This window comes from Protopterus annectens, chromosome 5.part1 (genome assembly GCF_019279795.1).
Source record: "Protopterus annectens isolate FY-2018-M chromosome 5.part1, PAN1.0, whole genome shotgun sequence".
NCBI lineage: Eukaryota > Metazoa > Chordata > Ceratodontiformes > Protopteridae > Protopterus > Protopterus annectens.
The window spans coordinates 563,530,643-563,537,332 of NC_056736.1; positions in this window are offsets into that span (position 1 = coordinate 563,530,643).

A 6,690-nucleotide genomic window follows, 5' to 3' on the forward strand; every position below is an offset into this window, starting at 1 on the left:
GTAGAATGCAGGATGCCATGAAGCCCAAGGCCTGCAGGATTTTCCTTGCAGAGAACTGGGTCTTTGCTGCCAACATTTTGAAGTAAGAAGTCAGTTGCTTTTGTTTGTCTGGCGTGAGATAAGCCATCTGGGCAGTTGTATTTAAACTTGCACCCAGGAATAGTATCTTTAGAGATGGTATTAATTTTGATTTATTTTCCTTTACTGTGTACCCTAGGCAAATTAGTAATCTTTTTACAAACGCCAGATGCTTTAGAAGAATGTCTTTGCTCTCTGCTTGAATAAGGCAGTCCAAGTAAGGATATATTTGAATTCATCTGTCTGCAAAATGCAATTACTGGTGCCAGGCATTTTGTAAAGACCCTGGGCGCAGTAGATAAGCCAAAGGGCAGTGCAGAGAATTGGTAGTGCATACAGCCAGCTATGAATCCAGTTGTCTTCTGCAAGATTGTCTGGAACATGCAGGTATGTCTCTTTTAGGTCCAAAGTTATGAGCCAAGCCTTCTTGCCCAGCATGGGCAGTAGCTGCTGCAGAGTCAACATCTTGAATTTTGGAACATCCAGAAAAGTACAGTTTTGTACCTACCATAAATGTAGATGTCCGAGAGACATGCAACTGCAGTCATAACATGTGGGTTGTCCTGCCTCAGGCAGCGCTCGGTCGGCCGGATTCCAAAGTCTGGGTCCGACGTCGGCTGATGTCGCATTTCTCTCCGACGTCAGAGCGGCTGGAGTATATAAGCATCAGCCGACGCCATTTTCTTCAGTGTTTCTTGCCCCAGATGCCAGGTGCCCTCCAAGGAAGGCTGTAATCAAATTGGAAGACAAAAACAGGATTCCAAACAAATACATGAGCAATAAAACAAATACACCATAACAGATATCCCCAGCTAAGAGAGAGAGAGGGATAGGAGTGGACCCTAAGCATAGAGGTGTATGGAGGGAGGGAAAACCCGACTGCAGTTGCATGTCTCTCGGACATCTACATTTATGGTAGGTACAAAACTGTACTATGTCCTTCAAGAATGCAACTGCAGTCATAACATGTGGGTAGAATACCATAGCTTAGCTGGCGGAGGAGGTATGCTCTAGGAAAGAGATGGTGTGGCAATCAAACCCTGCAGGACTGCCGAAGCAAAGCCTGCTCTGGATCTGGAATATAGGGGGAGATTGTAGTGTTTTGAGAATGTATGCACGGAGCTCCATGTAGCAGCTTCTAGAATGTCCCTTGTAGGCACCCCTCTTAAAAATGCTGTAGAGGTGGCTGTAGCTCTGGTGGAATGTGGTCTGACATAGGCTGGAACAGTCTTTCCATGAAAGGAGTAACAGAATCTGATACAATGTCCAATCCATTTAGAAATAGTCTGTTTTGAAATTGCTTTTCCTTGGACTGCAGGGGCGTAAGCTACAAAAAGCTGTTCAGACTTCCTACTGGCCTTGGTTCTGTCCAGGTAGTATCAAAGTTGTCTATGAATGTCCAAGGTATGTAAAATCCTTTCCCCCTTATTCTCAGGATTGGGGAAGAAGGCAGGCAGATGAATGGCTTGATTTAGAGAAACCCTAGATACCACCTTTGGCATAAAGGTAGGGTTGGTCCTTAATGAAACCCTGTCTCTGTGGAAAATAATAAAGGGTGGTATTGCCATTAGGGCCTGTAGTTCAAACCCTTCTTGCTGAGGTAATTGCCAACAGGAAGGCTGTTTTCCATGAGAGAAATTGCAAGTCAACTGAAGCTGCTGGCTCAAAAGGAGGTAGAGTCAGTTTTTCTAAGACAAAATTGAGGTCCCAGGCTGGTACTGGGGCCTTTCTTGGTGGCTTAATGTTCTTGATTCCCCTGAGGAATTGCCTTAGTAAGGGGTGAGAAAAAACAGGAGGATCAGTGTTGTATCTGGCTGAAATAGCAGATGCATGTATTTTTATTGATGAATATGAGAGGCCACTCTGTAACATATCTGCCAAATATTCCAAGATAAGTGGGATGTTCAGCAATGATGCATCATGCCCTTTGCTGGTATTCCAATTGCTGAATCTTTTCCACTTTGCTAAGTAGACTTTTCTTCGAGCCTCTGTTAGTATCCGCTGAACTTCCTTGGAGAGAGGTAAGTTGAATGTATTTATGGGATCTCCCAGGCTGTTAGCTGCAGAGTCTGAAGGTTTGGATGCAGTGTTTCGAAATTGTGCTGAGTCAAAAGTAGAGGCCACTGAGGGAGGGCCCACCTCCTGGTGTGACATATGCTCCGTAGTAGTGGGTACCAGTGTTGTCTTGGCCAATCCGAGCTATTATGATTCCCTTGGGCTTCTCTGCTTTGATCTTTAGTAATACTGAGGTCATCAGTGGCAGAGGTGGGAATGCATAGATTGCTAGGAGTTCCAGTTGAATGAAAGAGCATCTATTTTCCAAGCCTTTGGATGGTATGTCCTTGTGCAAAATTTTGGTAGTAGATGATTGAGGTGAGAGGCAAATAGGTCCCCTTCTGGCTTGCCCCATGTCGAAGTGAGTTGTCTGAAAGCCTTCGGATGCAACCTCCACTCGTGTGGATCTGTGAAATTCCTGCTTAGGCTGTCCGCCAACACATTGTCTTTTCCTGGAACAAACTGTGATTGCAACTGGATGTTTAGACTCAGTGATTTCTCCCAAAGCTGCATTGTCAGTCTGCAAAGGGGATAAGAGTGAGTGCCCCCCTGCTTGTTTATGTACCACATCACAGTGGTGCTGTCTGTCCATATCATTAAGTGACCTTGCTGGAGTTGGTTTTGAAAAGCCTCGATAGCATGCATTACTGCCAGCATTTCCTTTTGATTTATATGCAGATGTGTTTCCTTTGGAGACCATTGTCCTTGTATACATCTGCCTTCCATGTGCGCCCCCCATCCGAGGTCTGAGGCATCTGTAGTCATGGTCTGTGTTATCTGTGGTTTTTTGAATGACAAACCTGTGTTTTCCTGGCTCACCGAAGCCCACCATAGGAATTCCTTTTGTAAGCATGGGATGAGTGGTATGATTGTCTCCAAGTTGTTGCTGTGCTGAGACGGGTACTATTGAAGCTTTCTCATGTGTAGTTTTGCTAATGGAACCAGTAGGATGCAGGATGCCATGTAACCCAGGGCCTGTAGGACTCTCCTTGCAGTCATCTGGGTGAGTTTTGCTAAACCTTTGAAGTATTGAGTTAACTTCTCTTGCTTGTCTTCTGTCAGGTAAGCCATTTGAGAGGCTGTGTCTAGTTTGGCTCCTAAGAAGATTATTTGCTGGGATGGCTGCAGTCTTGACTTTTGGAAGTTGCCTGTGTATCCCAGAGCTTGAAGTAATCGTATGACATATTCCAGATTTTTTGTCAACATCAATTTGTCGTCCACTTGTATGAGGCAGTCGTCCAGGTACGGGTAAATTTGTATACCCTGGAGCCTGCAATGAGCAATTACTGAAGCCAGGCATTTTGTAAACACTCTGGGCGCAGTAGAATGGCAATGCTGAGAATTGATAAAGCTCTGGCCCTGCAAGAAATCTGAGGTATCTTCTGCAACTTTGTCTGATAGGGTCATGCAGGTATGCCTCCTTGAGGTCCAGAGTAATCAGCCACGACTCCTTGCCCAGCATGGGAAGGAGTTGCTGTAATGTCAGCATTTTGAACTTTGGTACTATGAGAAAGGTGTTTAATGCGGACAAGTCCAGTATTGGTCTCCATTGAGTTTCTTTTCTTGGAACAAGGAACAGTCTTGAGTAAAATCCCTGTTCTTGTTCTTGTTGTGGAACTCTTTCTATTGCTTTCATTTGAGTTAGCAGAGAGATTTGCTTGATCGCCTCTGCCCTTTGATGTTGTGGTAGATTTGGCATGCCTTGTTTTCTTGGTAAGGTATGAAAATGAAACCTGTACCCTCGGTCTATAATGTCCAAAATCCATTTGTCCTTTGTCAGTCTGTGCCAGTTTTCTGCAAACAGAGATAATTTCCCGCCCAAGGGAGCTTCCAATTGTTCCGTGGTAGGCGGTAGTAGAGGAAAGTCATTGAGATTGTGGTTGTTGGGCAGGAGAAACCCCTGCGTCACCTCTTTGGTTTCCTGGCTGCCACTGACGTCCCCTGTAAGGGCCTCTGTATTGGCCTCTTCCTCGGCCACGTCTGTTCTTACCCCTTTGAAACTTTTCTGGATTAGGAAAGGACCAGTTTTTTGAAGGCCAATTCCTACTGAATCTGGGGGGTTGAACCTGGAGGAAATCCTTTACAGTTTGAACTGATTTTGCTTTTTCTTCGATGGTCTTTAGCACATCCTTAGCATTTGCACCAAAAAGCTTGTTCTTTTCCAAAGGTGCATCCAGAAGCTTTGCTTTTACATGATCTGGTAGAGGTTGATCTTTTAACCAAGCATGTCTTCGCATCACTGCCCCTGTCATAGCTGCCCTACATGAAGCTTCCAGTGCATCATATCCACACTGCAGGAAGTGATTGCTTACTTGCTGAGTGTTATGTACAGCTTCCTGCAAAGTCTTCCTGTCTAAAGGATCAGGAGAAGCTAGTGTTTTTTTTTAAATCTTCTAAGAGATAATCCTGATATTGGAACATATGAAAAAGGCAATTTAAAGCTCTCATAGATAAGGTAGTGGAAGTGTAAACCTTTTACCCCATCTCTAATGACCTTGCTTCCCTGTTGGAGGGCAAAGGATTTTTTGAGGTGGAGGCTGAAACTCCTTTAGGCCCCTGTGAAATAGTTTCCAAATCAACAGTATGGGCCCTGAATAAATGGGAATGAGTTTCTGGGACCCTGTAATACCTGTCTGGCTTGGCTGGTGCAGGAGGGAGAGTATCAGGGGTAGCACTAGAATCAGAATACAAATCATCCAGAACATCAAGTACAGGAGGAATAGCTAAGGGCCTGTGCTGAGGGCTTCTTAAGGAAAGTCCTAAGGCGTTTCCTGGAATCAGAATATTCCTGGCCCTGCCACTTGAAATGTTCCCTCATGGTGTGCAGAACTTCCCCAAAGGAAATATCCTCAGGAGGGGAGGCCGAAGGTATGGAATCTTTTGCATCTGAGTCCTCATAGGTCTGGAAGAGCTCTTCCTGGCTATCAGAGTGGGCAGAGCCCTCAGAGTCTTCATCTGAAGGAGTAGGGTCAGAGGGTTCAACCCGGGGCCTTTTATCAGGAGGAGGCTGGGTTGCTCTCTCTGGATGGGTCTGCGAACCTCTAATCATGGAAATTAAATCAGCAGCCATGGACATAATTTGTGTCTCGAGTCGGCTGAGGTAAGGATCTAGAAGTAATATGCTTTGTTTTGCTGGCTGCCTTAGCCCTAGTGTAGGCCTTAATAGACATGGCCATCGGAGGCCTGGCAGCTCCACGTGCAGGAGTGACCTTGTCTACAGCAATGGTCTCGGGCATTTCCTCTGTTTCGGTATCCGGAGGAAAATCTATAACTGGCGGAGTAATGTCTGGAATCGGAGTCGTCAGTAAAGCGGTGTCTTCGGTTCGGAGTGGTGGAGAGACAGTCTCAGAGGGAACCGGAGCACTCGCGCTAGGTTTTGGCGTGGAGTCGGTAGTAGATGCGGGCCGAGGATGTCGGTCCCGGTCTTTTCGCTTTTTGGGAGTTTGCGATGTCGGAAGATCCGACGGCATGGTATAAGCAAATTTATCGCCAAAAAAGTCTTCAGCGAACTCCGCCCGGCGCCCGAGAGTGCGCTTGTTGAAGCGAGCACAGGCTACACAGGCCGAGACGTCGTGGTCTGGGCCCAGGCAAGGGAGGCAGTAAGAGTGGAAATCCTTATGAGGTATTTGTTTACCACAAAAAAGACAATTGTTAACTTTTTCAGTAATTTCTGACATCGGCTGAGGCAAGAAAAGGTCCCCAACGGGGTACTTAGCTTTTTTGATGACTTCGGTATCGTATAATACAGGAGCTGACCGACCGGCACTTGCGAACTGTTTCTGCTTCGGGCACCGCGCGTCAAGAAAGACTGAAGAAAATGGCGTCGGCTGATGCTTATATACTCCAGCTGCTTTGACGTCGGAGAGAAATGCGACATCAGCCGACGTTGGACCCAGACTTTGGAATCCGGCCGACCGAGGGCTGCCTGAGGCAGGACAACCCACATGTTATGACTGCAGTTGCATTCTTGAAGGACATCGTGTTTAGTATAGACAGGTCCAGTATTGGTCTCCAGGCTTTGTCCTTTCTGGGCACCAAAATCCTTGCCCCTGCTCTTGCTGTGGTACTTGTTGAATGGCCCTCATGTCCATGAGGGATGTAATTTGCTTTTGTGCCTCTGCCCATTGGTTGTGTGGCAGGTCTGGCCTTTTGCCCTTGGCAGGGTGTGAAAGTGGAACCTGTAGCCCTGGGACACTATGTTCAAGAATCATTTGTCCTGGGTAATCATTTGCCAATTTGGTGAAAAAAGTGCTAGTTTTCCCCCTAAGGGGGCTGCCAAAAGATAAGTGCTTGGATCTGGAAGAGGAAAGTCATTGGGACTGTTTCCTGTATGGTTGTGATTTCTCTTCTCTGCTTTTGGAGGTAGAAGCACCCCATTGTTTAGGCCTGTATGAGCCTTGGGGTGGAGATCTGCCTCTGGGAAGTCTGTATCTGCCTCTTTGTGGCCTGACACTGGAAAGGACCAATTCTTTGTAGGCCAGTTCCTGCTACATCTGGGAGGTTGTACCAGTAGGAAATCCTTAACTGTCTGCATGGATTTTGCTTTATCCTCCATTT